Genomic DNA, 20,724 nt, shown 5'->3' on the forward strand with positions numbered 1-20,724 from the left:
GCCGGCCCTTCTACGTACTTTTAAACAACATCTGGTTGGATCCTATTTTTCCATTTTCTAAACTATCTGTCTTTTTTTAAAATTAATGAGTATCCCATTTATATTGATTGAAACTGCTGTTATATTACTATATATTTGTCACAATTTTACATTTTCTATTTAATAATTTCCTTTTTTATTTCTTATGGGTATCAGTTTTTCAGTATTAGATTAGTCATAGTCTTTGCTTCATGAAAACCTGTCCCCATTGGTCTATGCATCACCCTCTTTTAATTTGTTTATTTGCTTTATAATGAATACACATGAACCAACCATCCTCTGTAATCTAAGAACATTGACAATTCATATCTATCTCTGTGTTCCTCTTATTTCTGATCACTCTGACTCCCTTGACTCAAGAAAACTAGTATGTGGCCCACTTCTCCTCATTTACATTAATAAAACCCAAGGCAGATTCCCCATCATCTCTAACCTAAGTTACTGCAGTAGTTTCCTAAGTAATTTCACCGTGTCTACTTCTGTCCACCACGTATCAACTTTCTGCACTGCAGATAGAGTAAGCTTTATAAAATGCAAATCTGATCATTTCATTTTTCTGCTTAAAATCTTTCAGTGACTTTCAGTTACTTCTTAGGATAAAGAACAACATCCTTAGCATGGCTTCCAAGACCTTGTGTGATTGGTCTCTCCCTATTTCTCCAGCCTTGTCTTTTACCAAACACCTCCTTTCTTTCTGAGCACTAGTCACACAGGTGATTTTTTTTGTCTCTCAATCAATACTCCTTCCCCTACCACAAATTAAGATAAGGAACTTTATAACAATTCAGGACAATAGAATAAGAGAATTTACGAAACTTTGATTTTCAACTGAAGCTTGTGATGCTGTTTTATTATTTCTGCCATATAACTTTTAAAAGTAGTCCTTGTACTTATATACCGCCTCCTTTCCCTTCTAAGAACTTCACAATCTTTACCTAATGGAAAGTAACTAATTTTCATAACATTCTACAGTGTTTGGGAAGGTTAGATCTGTAATTCTATTTAATAGATGAGGCCAGGAAATGTAAAGTGACGTCCTTGCGGTTATATAGTTATGGGTCCCGCATTGGGAACCAAGGTTTCTGACTCTTACTTGAATGTCCTTCCCAGCTGACCCATCATTATGCTTAAGTATTCTGTGTAGGATTTTATTTTCTTGGAATTCAAGGACATTTCAAACACTAAGTTGATATACAATTTCAATGTTACCCTTGAGTGTTAAAGAATGGGATGAGAAAGCGAATTCATTAAATCAAAACTGATGATTTTCTTCCAAGAGGAAGGTTAACAGGGAGAAAGGATTGCCAGTATGAGTCTCACTTTGCTTTTGTCTTAAGTTTGACTGATTCACTTCTTCCTATATCAGCCTTCTTCTGTACTTTATTTCAAATTTAAGTAGATTATATACTACCTACTCTCTTGCCATTTCTGGGGGAAAAAACCATAAGAGTGGATGAGTATTTCCACCAGTGTTTTGGATGCTAATCTCTCATGCCCCCTGGCTTCCCTAATCATGATATAGATCCAGTACTACATTTCTCAAGAAATGTAAAAGGAGTTCAGAGAACTCATAGACTTGAAGGGAGTTTCTAGAAGGTGAGATAAAGTTATAGTAAAATTAATGATTTATGGAATTAATTCAGGAAAGATGAGGAAAAACTCATTATTCTCACAATTATAGAGCACTAAAGTAAATAGAATATTTTTAAAAGGCACAAAACCTGATGAAGAAAGAAGAGTATTTGCCTCGACAAAAGAAAAATAAGAATGATTCATTTTTGACTTTTTATACCTTATTCATATATGAATTTTTTAACAGATGAAACAACCTACTTAAAATATTTTCAACATGCCAACATGAAAATGTCTATATCTTTTCTTCATCTATAAAATGGAAGAGAGAATAATAGACTTCTTATCTTAACTCACATGATTGCTATAAGAAGTAATTAAGCTACTAAGCATAAACATGAAAAGCTTTAATGCCTCAAATCAGCCTCATATTGCAATGTCTGTTAAAATGACTTCAAGAATATTCAGTTCAATATATATATTTTCAGAGGAGATATCTGAGTAATGACAATGGTAATCTCTGATTCATAATATTTTTGGTGATTTAAAGTGTCTTATTTGTGTTTTTTATTTTTTCTAGAAAAATAATTTATAGCAAAAATTGAAAGAGAGTACACTAAAGTGAAATTATTTCATTGCTTTAAAATTAGTTTTTTATCATAAAGTTGTTCATGTTTCCTGTTTAAAATGTTTTAAAATAGCTCACAAAAAACTCAAATTATTAAACACTGACTATGACAGAATAGTTATACAGCAGGTGGTATATTTGAGAAAATACTTGTCATAATCATTCTTTTAAATACACCAATTAATTCTTATACATTACCAAAGATCATACAAGAATAATAGGATGTTATTGAGGATCATGCTAAGCCTAGGTAGTTCACATAATTGGGAGACCATTAATCATGACATACAGAGGACAATAGGTACAGTTGCATAGATTGTATACTGATCAAATGCAATAGGTTTGAATTTACAATCATATTACTTAAAATACGATTTTCACAGCATTAAAAACATATCCATACATTTAAGTATATTGATTAAATAATAGCAACATTTTCATTCAATATGAATTTTAAACCAGTCACAACCTTACCTAGAGGATCTTTATAGACTACCAAACTATCACTAGTGTAAATAGAACTCATTAATAACTGGTGGTCTTAAATACACCAAGTACAAGAAAATTGAGCTCTTAGAGCTGTAAAACAAAATGAAAGTTTCTAGGGGCTTGCTCCAGTAAAATCTGAAATAGGGACGATGCGGGTCATGCACTGTTTCTTTAAAGACACACGGAGCCTGAGAATAGATTCATTTCAATACTCATGAATTAGTGGGTGGTAACTTTGATTTAGTGTATTTTATATTAGATTTAGTAAGTTATGTATCTAATTTAGAAGGTTATGTTTCTGGTTCAAGACGTGATGCATCAGATTCCAGCAGGACATCCAATGCAGCAGATGATATAACTTACTCAATGCATGATGGATCTGATGCAGAAGGTGATATATTTAATTCAGCAGCTAATATGTTAGATTCAAAATGTAATCCATTTTTTCCAGTAAGTAATTAGTTTTACTCATAACTGATTTATCTATTTTAGCAGGAACTATGCCATGTTCTGTGTTATTTATTTATGTATATGGGATATGAACTTTATTATTAATATAGATTTTCACTGCAAAATAATTCAGAAATTCCTGAATTACTTTGACTTATTTTCATTATCATTACTTACAAATGATTTCATTCATTTATAAATGGAGTTTGCATAGAACACCTGTTCAGAATAATCAGGAATGCTTATTAAAAGTGCATATTCCTCAGACCCACCACAGACCTAATAAGGAAGAGGGCCCAGTAGCTGTATATAGAACAAGGATCCAGTGTGATTTTTATGTATAGCATTATGTTTTATAAAGTTTGAAAACTCTGAGATGTAATAAACAAGATATATTAAGCAAAAAAGAGGAAAATATGAGGTTCTGCTAAACATGAAAAATAAATTTATCATGCACTCTAAACTTGATGTTTCCTTTGTCGTAATTTTCACAGCGCCTCATCTGTTGTCTATACTACCTCTAATGTAGAATATAAAAACGCTGTGTAAAACTCACCTGCGACTGGCCTTATATAATGAAGTCAACTTTTCTTCTCTTCTTGTGGTCTGACAAAAAAGTTGGATGTACTCCAAGTCTGACAAGACCTGTATTTCAGGGAATGGAAGAAAAACAGTCATTAAGACTTTTCCTTTTTTACTTTTATATTGTAGTTTCTGATATCCCTATGCATTTATTTACAGTAATAATTAGTGTTCTATGTTATCTCAGACTCGTCCTTCCAGAGTCACATTAGAATTCCATTTTTCCAAATCTTTTAAGGTGACTTGGCTTGCTCATTGAAATATGAGCAGAACTGCTACATATCTCTTCTAGGTGGAAGCTTTAACAGCTAGCATGTGTACGTTTCCCATCCTTCCCCTTCCTAATGAAGGTGTTTATTGCTACTATCTTACGTCTCTTTGACCATTGTATGTTGAATATGTGTGGGAAGCAGATAATTTTTTTTATTGAGGTAACATTGGTTTATAACATTATATAGATTTAAGGTGTACAACATTATAATTTGACGTCTGTGTATACTACAGCCTACTCAACTTCAAAAGTCTAGGTTCCATCTGTCACCCTATAATTGACTCCTTTTATCCATTGCCCTCCCCCCACCTTCCCCTCTGGTAACTATCAATCTGTTTGCTTCTATGAGTTTTGGGGGTTTTGATAGTTTGTTTTATCTTCCATATGTGAATGAAATCATACAGTATTTGTCTTTCTACATCTGACTTATTTCACTTAGCATAATATTCTCAAAGTCCATCCATGTTGTTGAAAATGGCAAGATTTCATTTTTTGTGGCTGGGTAGTATTCCGTTGTGTTTATATACCATATCTTCTTTATCCATTCATCAGTTGATGGGAACTTAGGTTTTTTCCATATCTTGGCTATTGTAAATAAAGCTGCAATAAACATAGGGGTGCATATATCTTTTCAAATTAGTGTTTTCATATTCTGTGGATAAATACCCAGAAGTGGAATAGCTAGAACACATGGTAGTTCTATTCTTAATTTTTTGAGGAATCTTCACTCTGTTTTTCATAATGGCTGCACCAATTTACATTCCCACCAACAGTGTATGAAGATTCCCTCTTCTCCACATCCTCCCTAACACTTGTTATTTTTTCACTTTTTGATAATAGCCTTTCTAACAGGCATGAGGTGATACTCATCGTGGTTTTTATTTGCATTTCCCTAATAACTACTGATTTTGAACATCTTTTCATGTACCTGTTGGCCATCTCTATGTCTTCTTTGGAATAATGTCTATGCAGATCCTCTGGCATTTTCAGCTGGGTTGTTGTTGAGTTGTCTGAGTTCATTATATATTTTGGATATTAACATCTTATGGGATATATGATTTGCAAATATCTTCTCCCATTCAGTATGTTGTCTTTTTGTTTTGCTGATGGTTTCCTTTTCTGTGCCAAAAGTGTTTTAGTTTGATATAGTCCCTTTTATTTATTTTTGCTTTTGTTCCCTTTCCTAATGAGACATCTAAAAAGATATATCAAGAGTGTACTGCCTGTGTTTTCTTCTAGGAGTTTTATGGTTTCAAGTCTTACATTTAAGTCTCTAATCCATTTTGAGATAATTTTTGTGTATGATGTAAGAAGATAGTGGTCTAGTTTCAGTTTTTGCTAGTGGCTGCCCAGTTTTCCCAACACCATTTATCAAAGAGATTTTCCTTTCTCTGTTGTATGTTCTTGGCTCCTTTGTCAAAAATTAGCTCTCCATAAATGTGTGGGTTTTTTTCTGGACTCTCAATTCTGTTCCATTGATCTGTATGTCTGTTTTTCTGCCAATACCATACTGTTTTGTTTACTATAACTCTGTAATATAGTTTGAAATCAGAGAGTGTGATATCTCCAGTTTTATCTTTGTCTCAGTATTACTTTGGCTATTTGGGGTCTTTTGTGGTTCCATATAAATTTTAAGATTTTTGGTACTATTTCTGTGAAAAATACCATTGGGATTTTGATAGGCATTGGATTGAATCTTTAGATTGCTTTAGGTAACATGGAAATTTTAACAATGTTAGTTCTTCCAATCCATGAGCACGGAATATCTTTCCATTTCTTTGTGTCCTCTTCCATTTCTTTTAGTAATGTCTTATAGTTTTCAGTATACAGGTATTTCACCTCCTTGGTTAAATTTATTTGTAGGTATTTTATTCTTTTTGTTGCTATTGTAAATGAGACTGTTTTCTTAATTTCTCCTTCTGATGGTTCATTGTTAGTGTATAGAAACACAATAGGTTTTTGTATATTAATTTTTATCCTGCAACTTTAGTGTACTTGTTTGTTATTTCTAGTTGTTTTTTCATGGGGTATTTAGGGTTTTCTATATATAAAGTCATGTCATCCACAAATAGTAACAGCTTTACTTGTTTTCTAATTTGGACACCTTTTATTTCTTTTTCTTGCCTAATTGCTCTAGCTAGGACTTCCAGTACTATGTTGAGTAAGAGAGAGTGGGCATCCTTGTCTTGTTCCTGTTCTTAAAGGGATAGCTTTCAGCTTTTCACCTTTGAGTATGATGTTAGCTGTGGGTTTGTTATATAGTTTGTATTATGTTGTGGTACTTTTCTTCTATACCCATTTTATTGAATTTATATCATAAATGGATGCTGAATTTTGTCAAATGCTTTTTCTGCATCTATTGAGATGGTCATATGATTTTTATCCTTTAATTTATTAACGTGGTGTATCACATTGGTTGATTTTAATGTTGAACTATTCTTGCATCCTTGGAATAAATCCCACTAGATCATGGTATACCATCCTTTTAATGTATTGCTGTATTTGATTTGTTAACATTTTGTTGAGAATTTTTGCATCTATGTTCATCAGAGATATTGGCCTATAATTTTCTTTTTTCTTTTTTTTTGCATTGTCCTTATCTTGTTTTGGTGTCAGGGTAATGTCAGCTTCATAAAGTGAGTTAAAAAGTGTTCCCTACTCTTCAAGTTTTTGGGAAAGTTTGAAAAGGATAGGTATTAAATCTTTGAATGTTTGGTAGAATTCACCAGTAACGCCATTTGGTTCTGGACTTTTGTTTTTTGGGTGGTTTTTGTTTTTTTGAGGAAGATTAGCCCTGAGCTAACTACTGCCAATCCTCCTCTATTTGCTGAGGAAGACTGGCCCTGAGCTAACATCCATGCCCATCTTCCTCTACTTTATATATGGGATGCCTACCACAGCATGGCTTTTTGCCATGTGGTGCCATGTCCACACCCAGTATCCGAACTGGTGAACCCCAGGCCACCGAGAAGCGGAACATGCGAACTTAACCGCTGTGCCACCGGGCCGGCCCCAGGAGGTTTTTGATTATTGTTTCGATCTCCTTACTAATAAACGATCTATTCAGACTTCCTATTTCTTCATGGTTCAGTCCTGGAAAGTTGTATGATTCTAAAAGTTCGTCCATTTCTTCTAGATTGTCTAATTTGTTGGCGTGTAGCTGTTTGTAGTAGTCTCTTATGATCCTCTATATTTTTGTGATATCCATTGTAACATCTCCTCTTTTGTTTCTGATTTTATTTAGTTAAGCCTTCTTATTTTTTTCTTAGTGAGTCTAGCTAAAAGTTTGTCAATCTTGTTTGTCTTTTCAAAGAACAAGCTCTTAGTTTCATTGATTTTCCCTATTGTCTTTTTAGTCTCATTTATTTATTTCCACTTTGATTTTTATTATTGCCTTCTTTCTATTGAATTTGGGCTTCACTTGCTCTTCCTTTTTTAATTCCTTTAGGTGTATGGTTATATTATTTATTTGAGATTTTTCTTGTTTCTTGAGATAGGCTTGTATTACTACAAACTTCCCTCCTAGTACTGCTTTTGCTACATCCCATTGATTTTGGCATGTCATATTTTTGTTTTTATTTGTTTCCATGTATTTTTTGATTTCTCTGTTGAACCAATAGTTGTTCAGTAGCATGTTGTTTGATCTCCACATATTTGTGATTTTTCCAATTTTCTTCTTGTAGTTTATTTCTAGTTTCACACTATTGTGGTTGGAAAAGATGCTTGATAGGATTTCAAGCTTCTTAAATTTATTGAGACTTGTTTTGTGTCCCAACATATGGTCCATCCTTGAGAATGTTCCATGTGAACTTGAGAAGAATGTGTACTGTGCTGCTTTTGGATGGAATGTTCTGTGTGTATCTATTAAGTCAATCTGGCCTAATGTGTCATTTAAGGCTGATGTTTCCTTTTTGACTTTCTGTCCAAATGATCTATCCATTGACGTAAGTGGGGGTGTTAAAATCCCTTACTATTATTGTCTTACTGTCAATTTCTTGGTGTAGGTCTATTAATAGTTGCTTTATATAGTTTGGTGCTCCTATGTTGGGTTCATATATATTAACAAAGTTTATGCCTTCTTGATGAATTTTCACCTCTATCATTATACAACATCCATCTTTGTCTCTGGTTATCTTTTTTCTTGAAGTTTGTTTTGTCTGATATAAACATGTCTACACCTGCTTTCTTTTTGTTGCCATTTGCTTGTAGTATCATCCATCCCTTCACTTTCAGCCTATGTTTGTGTTTAGAGCTGACATGGGTCTCCTGCAGGCAGTATGTTATTGGGTCTTGTTTTTGATTCATCCAGCCACTCTTTGTCTTTTGATTAGTGATCTACTTACATTTTGAGTGATTATTAATATATGAAGAATTAATACTGCCATTTTATCTTTTGTTTTCTGGTTGTTCTATATCTCCACTGTTTCTTTTTCCTTGTGTTTCTGTCTGCCATTTTTAGTTTGGTGGTTTTCTATGATTTTTTTTTGTTACCTTTTTTTATGTTTAATGTCTCTGTTCTAGATTTTTGTTTCTTGTTTATCATGTCATTTGTATAAAAGGTCTCATATATAAAAGAGTCTTTTTTTGCTGATAGTATCTTATCTTTATTTTCCTATACAAGTTCCATTCTTTTCCGTCTCTCCTTTTATGATTTTGTTCTCATAAATTATCCATTTTATGTTGTGTGTTCATTACCATATTTAAGTAGCTTTGGTTATTTTTTTTAATTTTTCCTTTTTCTCCCCAAAGCCCCCCAGTACATAGTTGTGTATTTTTAGTTTTGGGTCCTTCCAGTTGTGGCATGTGGGATGCTGCCTCAGCATGGCTTGATGAGCGGTGCCATGTCCACACGCAGGATTCGAACTGGCAAAACCCTGGGCCACCAAAGCAGAGCACGCAAACTCAACCACTCGGCCAAGGGGCCAGCCCCAACTTTGGTTATTTTTAATGCTTTTTTTCCCCCTTTAACCTTTCTGCTATAATCAAGTGTTTAATACCCTATTCTGTAATAGCTTTGCAATTTTCAGGTTCTGTCTGGCTATTTATTACCTTACTCAATGTTTTGTGTACTTTCTCCTTTTTTTTTTCAGTATAAAAGCTCATTTGAACATTTTTTGTAAGGTAGGTCTAGTGATGGTGAACTCCCTCAGCTTTTGTTTGTCTGGGAAAGCCTTTATTTTTCCTTCAGATCTGAAGATTAACTTTGCTGGATAGAGTATTCTTGGATGACAGTTTTTATCTTTCAGTATTCTGAATGTCACTCCAGACTCTCCTGGCCTGCTGAGAAATCTGCTGATAGCCTAATAGGGGTTCCTTCATAGGTTACTGTCTTTTATTCTCTGATTGTCTTTAAAATTCTTTCTTCATCATTGACTTTTGACAGTTTTAATATAATGTGTCTCAGAGAAGGTCTGTTTGTGTTGAGATAATTAGGTGTTCTATTAGCTTCATGTATTTGTATATCCAGTTCTTCCCCAGATTTGGGAAGTTCTCAGTGATTATTTCTTTAAATAGGTTCTCTGTTCCATTCTCCCTCTCTTCTCATTCTGGGATACCTCTTATCTTTATGCTGCTTTTCCTAAAGTAATTGAACATTTCTTGTAGAATTTTGTTATTTTTTAAAATCTTAGTTCTTGCTCCTCTTCCACCAGAATCATTTCTAGATATTTATTTTCAATCTTGCTAATTCTCTCTTCCATATCATCTGCTCTATTTCCAATGCTTTCTACTGTATTCTTCATCTCATTTATTGAGTTTTTCATCTCCAGAATTTCTGCTTAGTTCTTTTTTAGAGTTTCAATCTCTTTGGTGAAGTACTCCTTCTTCTCATTAATTTTATTCCTGAGCTCATTGAACTATCTTCCTAAGTTTTCTTGAAGTTTGTTGAGTTTCTTCATGACAGCTATTTTGAATTCTCTATCAGTTAGATCACAGTCTTCTATGACCTGAAGCTTGGTTTCTGCAGAATTGTCATTTTCTTTTTGTGATACCACATTACTGTAATTTTTCATGGTGCTTGAAGAGTTGTTCCTCTGCTGGTGCATTTGTAGCAGCAAACACTTTTCTTCTTCAGGTTAAGCTTTGTTTACTTTGATCCTGAGTCTGTTGTTGTTGTATTTGAGAGCCAGGGCTCTTCACCCTCCACTACCTCTGCCAGACATGTTGTCAATGCCCTCATTGTTCTGCTTGTGCCTCCAAGGTTGTTGGTGCCTTGCTGCTGTGGTGTTGCTATGGTCACAGGCATCACCACTGAGGTCACCAGGCTGGTGAATGCCTCTGCTGCTTTAGGATGGCCTGGTTTGCAAGTTCCCCCATCATGGCAGGAGGAGGAGAAGGATGGGATGGGAGCTGGGTTCATTGGCACCTCTGCCATGTCTGATGTTATTGGGTCCATAGATGCTGCTACTTCAGGTGGGGGACCAGGGTTGTTGGCCCCACTGCAGCTAGGGGGTGCTGGGGTTGTGGGCTCCACTGTTGTTGCTACTTGGCTTTCCATGGCCTCAGGTGCTGTAGTGGCTCAGGGGCTAGAGTCATGCACACCACCTCTGCTATTGCTCCCGGGTTTTCTAGGGCTGCTGGCACCACTGTTGCCAGGGGTGCTGGGTTCATAGATGTTGCTGCCACTATGAGGTAAACTGGGATTTCAGGCATGACTGCCACTGCCATGGGGGTGGAATACCTGGGTCATGGGCACATCTGCAATTATTGAAGCCTTTGGTCACATGTGCCACAGTGGTTCCTGGAGCCTCAGGTCACAGGCACTACTGCCAGTGCTGGGGGTAAGGTGGGGGTGCTGGGTGGTGTGTTGCCTCATTTCCTAGAGCCTCTGGTCTCAGGTGCCGCCATGGTTCCTGGAACCTCAGTTCATGAACATCATTGCCATTGCTGGAGACACTGGGGTCTTGAATGCAGCTCCCACTGCCAGGAGGGCTGGAGTCAATGCTGCCAGGGGAAAGGGAGGGAGCTGGGTCATGGGTGCTGCCACAGTTCCTGAAGCCTCTGTTTTCAGGTGTTGCTGCAGTTCCTAGAGCCTCTGGTCTCAGGAGCTGCTGTTGCTGCTTCCCTGGTTCTGCCACCTCCGTGAAGTTCACTCTACCCACCTTCAGAATTATAGATGTATGGATCTCTCAGATGTTCTGGTGTGCTGTGAAGAGGACCCCTTCTTGGTCTATGGATGTCTTGCTGGTTGTAACATAGAAGGAAGAGAAAAAGGGATCAGTTCATACTGCCACGGTGCTGATGTCACAATAAATTTTCTTTTTTTCTTTTTTTTTTAATTTTTATTTTTTTCGGATGTACATCATATTTCAAATTCTGGATACATTACATCATGTTCACCATCCGAACACTAATTATAGTGCATCCCCTCACATGTGACCCTAATCACCCCTTTTGCCCTCCCACCTCCCCCTTCCCCAATGGTAACCACCAGCCCAATCTCCAATGCTATGTGTTTTTTGTTGTTGTTGTTTAAATCTTCTACTTATGAGTGAGATCATATGGCATTTGACTTTCTCCCTCTGACTTATTTCACTCAGCATAATACCCTCAAGGTCCATCCATGTTGTCACAAATGGCTGGATTTCGTCATTTCTTACGGCTGAGTAGTAGTCCATCGTGTACAAATACCACATCTTCTTTATCCCATGGAACATTCTCCAGGATTGATCACATATTAGGCCACAAAACAAGTCTCAATAAATTTAAGAAGATCAAAATAATATGCATCTTTTCTGATCACAAAGGTATGAAACTGGAAATCAGCTACAGAAAGAAAACCAGAAAAGCCACAAAAACGTGGAGATTAAACAAAATGCTACTGAACAATGATTGGGTCAATGAAGAAATCAAAGAAGAAATAAAAAAATTCCTGGAGACAAATGAAAATGAAAACACGACATGCCAAAATCTGTGGGATACAACAAAAGCAGTTCTATGAGGAAAGTTTATAGCAATTCAGGCCTACCTCAACAAAGAAGAAAAATCCCAAATAGACAATCTAAAAGAGCACCTAAAGGTGCCAGAACAAGAACAACAAACAAAGCCCAAAATCAGCAGAAGGAAGGAAATAATAAAAATCAGAGCAGAAATAAACAAAATAGAGACTAAAAAAACAATAGAAAAAATTAATGAAACCAAGAGCTGGTTCTTCGAAAAGATAAACAAAATTGACAAACCCTTAGCTAGACTCACCAAGAAAAAAAGAGAGAAGGCTCAAATAAATAAAATCAGAAACGAAAGAGGAGAGATTACAACGGACACCTCAGAAATACAAAAGATAATAAGAGAATACTATGAAAAGCTATATGCCAACAAATTGTATAATCTAGAAGAAATGGATAAATTCTTAGAAACATACAACCTTCCAAAACTGGACCAAGAATATGTAGAAAATTTGAATAGACCAATCACCAGTAAGGAGATCGAAACAGCAATTAAAAACACCTCCCAAAAAATAAAAGTCCAGGACCAGATGGCTTCCCTGGTGAATTCTACCAAACATTCAAAGAAGACTTAATACCTATCCTTGTCAAACTCTTCCAAAAAATTGAAGAGGAGGGGAGGCTTCCTAACTCCTTCTATGAAGCAAACATTATCCTGATACCAAAACCAGACAAGGACAACACAAAAAAAGAAAATTACAGGCCAATATCATTGATGAACATCGATGCAAAATTCCTCAACAAAATACTAGCAAATCAAATACAACAATACATTAAAAAGATCATACATGATGATCAAGTGGGTTTCATTCCGGGGATGCAGGGATGGTTCAACATCCACAAATCTATCAACGTGATACACCACATTAACAAAATGAAGAATAAAAATCACATGATCATCTCAATAGATGCAGAGAAAGCATTTGACAAGATACAGCATCCATTTATGATAAAAACTCTAAATAAGTTGGGTATAGAAGGAAAATACCTCAACATAATAAAAGTCATATATGACAAACCCACAGCAAATATCATTCTCAATGGAAAAAAAACTGAAAGCTATCCCTCTAAGAACAGGAACCAGACAAGGATGCCCACTGTCACCACTCTTATTTAACATAGTATTGGAAGTCCTAGCCAGAGCAATCAGGCAAGAAAAAGAACTAAAAGGGATCCACATTGGAAAAGAAGAAGTGAAACTGTCACTCTTTGCAGATGACATGATTTTATATCTAGAAAACCCTAAAGAGTTCACTAAAAAACTTTTAGAAATAATTAAGGAATACAGTCAAGTTGTGGGATACAAAATCAATGTACAATAAGTTTTCTTTATATTTCAATTTTTCTTTTCATAAGAACAAATCACATCTGGATCTGATATAGGGATTAACTATGCCTAACTCAGAGTGCTTGGATTTAGAGCTTGACATAGTCACCAGATGAGATTTTTGTGTTGCCTTCGTTGGAGCAGTGAAAATATTGTGTGCGAAGGAAGAGAACGAGCTGAATCTTTTGTGAACAAAAGGGTAATACGGTACTCATTGTTTTTCACTATTTTTTCAGGTTCTCCACATTCATTCCAGTTGTATGAGGTTGTACTCATCCTCATGACATTAAATATGACCACTGGACTATCTTCAATCAATGAAATGTGAAAAGATATGTTTTTTCATTTCTGAGTGGAAGCTTGAAGATGCAGTACACGATTTTTCCACATTCTCTTAACCCTTATCTCAATGACCAGCAGCATCCCAGATGATAGCTTCTTTTTTAGCCTGGAGCCTGGAGTAAAGATAAAATGGAACATACATTCCAGCCAACCTTTGATAGATCTGTAGCATGAGCAAGAAGTAAACTTTTGTTACTTTAAGCCAATGGTATTTTTGGAATTGTTTGGTACTGCAATAAAAATTAGTCCTTCTTGATCTATACACGGTATAAAAGATTGTTCTAACTCTGTTGCATGTTGATTCCCTATTTTTTAATGTTTTGCTGCAGATATGTTCATACACAGCCCACTGTTTTTCAATTGAGTGACTACTGGTGGATATTTCTAAAGTTAATTTTCTTCTATACTGTTCATCTATTTTCTACATCACCTATCAGCATTTTCATGAAAATGGGGAAGGCGAAAAGGTATTTGGATCAGTTAATTTTCCTATATGTTGTCAGCGTCTCTAAAATGTCTTAAGGAGAAGATTTAAATTCTTGCCCGTAATAAAAATATAAAAGGTCTAGTAATTCTCGTTACTCATGCCATTCCACAGAAAAACAGAAGTTGAGAATTAGGTTTTTGTGTCCTGGTGAAAGAGCTGTTGCTAGCCCTGGGACTTTAGTCACATTTCCACCTTATTTTTGATTATAATTTAATGAGATGCTGGCATTCTTAGAAATAATAATTTATGGTTAATTGTATGATCTTATATTAATTCTAATTAGCTACTGTTCCACTCAATAGAGGGTGTCCTGCTATGGGGAGTGAAAGCTACCAAAAGAAGGAGTGAGAAAACTGTAGCCAACAGGCTAAATCTGACCTTACACTTGTTTGTATACAACCCTTGACCTAAGATTAATTTTACATTTTTAAGTGCTTGAAAAAAATCAAAAAAGAATATTTTGTGACACATGAAAAGTATTTGAAATTCAAATTTCACTGTCAATAAATAAAGTTTTATTAGAACACATTGATGCTCATTTGCTTATGTATTGTGTCTGGCTACTTTCCCACTACAATGGCAGAGGTGAGTAGTAGCTTGCCAAAGAGACTATGAAGTCCACAATATTTACCTGATGGTCCTACAGAAAATGTTTGCAAACTCATGCTCTAAATGATTATTGTTTTTACTGTCCATAACCAAATAAATTCTGAATATTTTGTGATGACATTTCATTTTTGGAACGAAGTTGATTGCTAATACCTTTTTTGGGAGGCAATAATTGGGATTCAATATTAATCTATGTCACCATTTAATTTAGATTCCTTAAATATTACAACCAATCAGCAACAATGGGTTTTGGGGAACCACAATAAAATTCAGCTAATCTTTGATAATTTATTTCCAGCAGAGTGTTTTAATAATAAGGAGAAAATTCTCAGAAAGCCTGGAAGTTCTTTTATTTTGCTTGCGCAAATATTTGACATTCACATTTTCTTTCATTTATCTTGGAATCAGAATTTGATTGAAATTATCTTACATGACTCAATGTGAATATCTTGCAATGATAGCATTTTGCATTTTTAAAAAATGAAACCTAATGTATAAGGCTTTGATTTGCCAACATACACAAAGAAAAGGTTAGTAGCAATATATTTGAGGGTATGAATTTCAAAAAGAGATAATTTATTCTAAAATGTTAAATAGCTTCCATTCTATTTAGAAATTACTTTAAATTTCTTACTTGAACATATGTAGAAAAGCAAACAAATGAATAAACAAGATAATATTGGCTAAAAATAATGAAAATGTTGGATAATGTTATAATATTTTTCAGTTACTTTTCTTTGAGATTGTTCATTTAAATGAAAAATTCAAGGAAAAAGGTTAGGAATTTGCAACCACTAACAGTTATCCCAAATTTTATGCTCCAAAAAATGAAACTAAACTTTAGACTTGAAACTATGTCTTTAGGTAAGAGGCTAAAAATTTTATTTATCAAAAGCAGCATTTGGGGCCAGCTCCGTGGCCGAGTGGTTAAGTTCACGCGCTCTGCTGCGGCAGCCCAGGGTTCAGATCCTGGGCGTGGACACGGCACCACTCATCAGGCCACGTTGAGGCGACGTCCCACATCCCACAACTAGAAGGACCTGCAACTAAGATATGCAACTGTGTACAGGGGGGTTTGGGGAGATAAAGCAGGAAAAAAAAAAAAGATTGGCAACAGCTGTTAGACCAGGTGCCAATCCTTAAAAAACAAAAAAAAAAAGCATCATGTTCCATTAGAAGAAATGTTAGGCTCAACTTCAGCAAAGTAGTGCTTTAGCCTATGTTACTTTAGGGAGAAAGGTTCACTTTTTTGTTAACTAACCTGTATAAGGGAAATATCAATATTTATATTATAAATGTATATTAACATATTATATATTATTTACCATATTACAAATATTATTAATGTTATTTATTAGTAGAAATGTTATGTCAGTATTTGAAACATAATTATATATAATATTAATATGTTAATATAATGAATTTATTAATATTGATATTGGGAGTTATGGGAAACATTTCCATGTAATGAACATGAGTGCTGGACTAGCATCTGAAATACATTAACTATCTCCTTTCATCATCGTCAGTATTCAAAAGTGGTATAACTTGTATCACAAAGAAAATATTCAATAAATTATAATTGTTATTATTGTTAGCTTATTATTACTACTCAAGGCCCCACTTATATAGTTGTCTTTCAATCAGAGCCTGCCATGTATGAAGTGTGTTATTTACATTGTCTTACTTAATCCAGCACCTACCACAATGCCTGACAGAATAAGGATTTAATAAATATTTGTTGGGTGAAAGAACAAGTCCTCAAAATGAATACTGAAATGAAAGTTTTATTATTCCAATTTACAGAAGAGAAAACTAGAAAAGTAGTTGGACATAATCATACAACTAATAAGTGGCAAAGCGCTGTCTGGCTCTGTTATATCACACTGCAAGTAAGAGGGCAAGCTGGCACCCTTCTCCCTATGTCTTAGTCTATCATCCTAATATTGTACATGCGATAAATTTTATGAATCTTACTATTCCACACTTATTATCATGGCTCAGGTCAACCTGTTTTCTGAAATTTGTCAATTGCACTTTCTATAACAAGTAATTTGCATACACATAACTTTGTATTATCATTAGTTGTTTAAATATCTGCCTTCTCTACTAAACTTGTGCACACCTTAAGAGTGGGGGAAATATGCAACTTTATACTAGTCACAAATAATCCAGTCATGGTACATAGCAGATGTTACATAAATATTTATTTATTGAATGAATGATCAAAAGTGTAAAACTGAACTAAGAAGGCTAGCATGTGACTTGCACAAACATTGGTAGAGTTCTGACACAGTGAGTTTATATGAAAAATTCAAACATCTAAAATGAAGGAAATTTAGTTTTAGATTCTGAGCTGTTGTAGTCATTACCTAAACTCAATTTTATAAAGCATAAATAGTTTACAAATATAATTTTAGCCATGGAAAGTAAAGTTTAATTGATTAATAACACAATCTACTACTCAATAGGGCCATGAAATCCAGATATACTCTTAAGTTTTCATCAGGATTTTTGTTTTGTTCTGTTTTAGTTAACATTTACTGAGTCTTTAGTATTTGCCTAGAACTTTATATACATTATTTTATTTAACCCTCTTATGAGAATAAGAGTGTTAAAACGATTTATTTGACATTATACCTATAATAAGGGCTGTCATACAGCTTTAATCTTGATCTGTCTGATTTCAATAGCCAAGCTTGTACTCGCTAAATTAGACTGCATCTAATATTTCCATTATCTTCAGCAGCTCTTCTGCATCTTCCATGAGCAAACAGTGATAATATAGGCTTATCAATAGCAGATATCTATAATACATATTTGTCCACTAACCCTGAAGCAAAGCTATTCAGTTCCATAAAGATAGATATTGTGCATGGAAATGGTAATGGAAAGAAACTGAAGTAATTAATTCCTGGTGATCAAATGTGAAGCAATCTTAAGCAGGGTAGAGAAGGAAAAATTTTAAGGGCAACTGAAGATGCTATGTCTGTTTTGAAGGGGTGGTCTTGTCAGTAAACTTTGTAACTGATTCCATTGAATGATACAATTCAAGGGTTGGCAAGAAGATCAATGCTTACAGGGAGGTTAATGTTTGAAATTCCATAATTTTGTCTCTAAACTTTGGGCTTTGAGTTTTACTGGCATAGAAATATCCTTGTGTTGGTAATGCTTCAAGTAGTTAGGGATACATTTATCTTAGTGTGAGCTAAGGAATTGAGAACGTATTTGTCATAGGTCAAAAGAGTATTTGGGTAAGAATGGCACTGATGGGTGAACTATATAAATTATTAGGGGTAAATAGGTTCTTAAACTCAAGAAAGCACATAGAAGTCAAATTCAGTGTGAAAGAGTGTCATGTAAAACCTGAGTGATCCAGAAATCCCGAGGTCGGATTCTTTTACTCATTTGTTTGAAAAACACCCATCTGAGATTGGGGTTATCCACCTCGATATAGTTAGGATCTTGCTTTTTGCCTAGATTGTGGAGGAGTGATGCTTCTACCCTAAGGGGAAAAAACCGTTCCTTACTTGACTTGTTTATAGAAGTGTGGAGGAACAGTTTTGAAACAGACTCCTTATTTGGAACTTGTTTACTTCTCATGTTGTAACTTCAGATCACCACTTCTCATGTTGTAACTTCAGATCACCGTCTGTAGCTTGATTTGGACCCCACTGAGATGGCTATAGCCTGGAGGAAACTTCTAGGTAGGCAGGGAGAGGGAGCCTGAAAACTGCATTTTCTGAAGTTTTACCTCTGTGTCCAGCCACGCAAGGAAAGCGCAGCTTGAACAGATCAGCCTGGTTCGTGTGAACCAGGCTCAGGTATCAGGATCAAAGAAAACAAACGTGACTGTGGCTGGAAAAGAAGTCACACACACACACACACACACAGAGCACTATAGCTATAAATGGAAGGATGCTGTTTGTGAGAAAATGTGTGAAAAACCCAGTTTGTTATGCATTAAAGTATAGAGAATAGAACTAAATAGCAAAGGCTTTAAAATCAGACACACTTTCTCCCAATCCCGGCTCCGGTACATTAAACTATTTGATTTAGAATATGTTACATAGTGTCTTAGCTTTAGTTGCCTCATCTACGAATGTTAGCTATCGTAGTAGCTTTCTCAGAGGACTTTGGTAAGAAATGAATAAAGTAGTGTACATAAAGTATTCAGCACAGTGTCTACCATGTAATAAAACTCAATAAATGGTACCAATGATCATGATGATAATCATGTTGATGATGATGATAATAATAATAATAATGATAATGATACTGCAATTATTTTTTGGTATAAGCTTTAGACAAAAAAACTGTTAGTACCATATGCCATTATTATATACTGCATAAAACTTCAATAATAATTAAAAACATGTCATATCACATTCACCAATACCTATTTTTTTTCCTGACTTTTGAAGGACTCTTCATATCATACCAGGAAGTAAAACTCCTCTAATATCATTTTCCTTAGGTACAGAAATATGACTGTTACCTACATATTCTTCCAATATGATAGGTCAAACAACCAACATTCAGAATTAGTAAGGATATGGAAGATTGGATTAACAAACTTAATAAGCTTGATCTAATTCATGCATACACATACACATCATACACACACATATGTGTTTATAAATATATATATAGAGAGAGAGAGAGACAGAAAGAGAGAGAAAGAGAGAAATAGAAAGAGAGAGAGAACACTCCATTCCAAATATAGAATATATGTATGTGTTCTTTTCAAGAACAGTGCACAGGGAGCATGAATGAAAAGCAACACATAATGGTCAAGAGGAGTGCAAAAGCCATAAAATTTACATAATGCAGATAACATCATTTGACCACAATGCAAGTAAATAAAATATCACAATACGAAGATAGTTGAAAAACATTTAGAAACTTTAAAATGTCCTTATCAATAAATCATGAGCTAAAAAGAGAAAGTCATACTGAAAATTACATAATATTTAGATCTGAATGGTAAGGAGCACTACAAAAAAAAAAACTCTAGGGGGTGCGGCTAAATTGCTATTTAGACGGCAATTTATAGACAAATCCATTTTTAAAAAAATAAATTTTGAAAATACATGATTAAAAATTCAAGTTAGAGACATGAAGATGGAAACTAAACCTAAATATAAAAGAAGAAAAAATTATAAAGATAAAAACAATGATTAATTAAAAATATAGAATATCAACATAAATAAAACCTAGTTCTTTGAAAAGACTTACAAAAATGAACACTGATCATTAAGAAACAAAAAAATGCAAATACAAATAAATACAATTAAGGACAAAGGGGGATATAACTACCAGGAAAGTACAGATATTAAAAATTCATTAGAGAACAGCATGAAAAAAGTTGGTCAAAAATTTGAAACTAGAGATAAATATCTCAAAAGATAAGTTACTAAAATTGATTAAAAATAAAATAGAAAATCAATGGAATTTAATCAACAGTTGAAAGAGCATACATAAAATTTCCAGATTTTTACCAAACAGACAAAATGATAATATAAAATAGAAACTTTTTCAGATAGTAGAGAAAGATATAGCCCTAATTTATTTGGGAGGATATAGCATCTTGAAAATATAACAGGACAAAAAATAGTACAAGAAAGGCAATAATAGACCAATCTCAATTATGAATATAGATACAAAAATTTCACATAAAACATGAACAAATTTAATTTTCCATTACTTTAAAATATATATTAATCATGATTCATTAGAGTTTATTCCAAAAAAGCAAAGATCTTTTAAGGTCAGAAAATGTATTAATCCAATATATCATATAAAATGATTTCAGTAGAAACTGTACGACTGTAATAATAGATGTAAGCATTTAATTACATTTCAACACACATTCACATTAAAAATTTGTTTAAGAACATAAAGATACAAAGAGGCTTCATCTAACCTGTTAAGAGTTGCATACAAACTTATGTATACAAGGATACTTCATTAACCTGATGAAGG

The 20,724-nt window shown here is 34.3% G+C and overlaps 1 long non-coding RNA gene across 2 annotated transcripts in view; it reads right to left on the bottom strand.

Moving 5' to 3' along the window:
- The window catches only part of LOC123282487 (uncharacterized), a 626,057-nt gene that overhangs the window by 14,637 nt on the left and 590,696 nt on the right, over positions 1-20,724 (bottom strand). For both annotated transcript variants that reach the window (XR_011499681.1, XR_011499680.1), the window contains 2 exons: positions 11,132-11,213; positions 3,735-3,823 (listed from right to left, as the gene is read on the bottom strand). This is a non-coding gene — a long non-coding RNA (uncharacterized lncRNA). The remainder of the gene's footprint in view (positions 1-3,734; positions 3,824-11,131; positions 11,214-20,724) is intronic.

Source organism: Equus asinus, chromosome X, assembly GCF_041296235.1.
Source record: "Equus asinus isolate D_3611 breed Donkey chromosome X, EquAss-T2T_v2, whole genome shotgun sequence".
Lineage (NCBI taxonomy): Eukaryota > Metazoa > Chordata > Mammalia > Perissodactyla > Equidae > Equus > Equus asinus.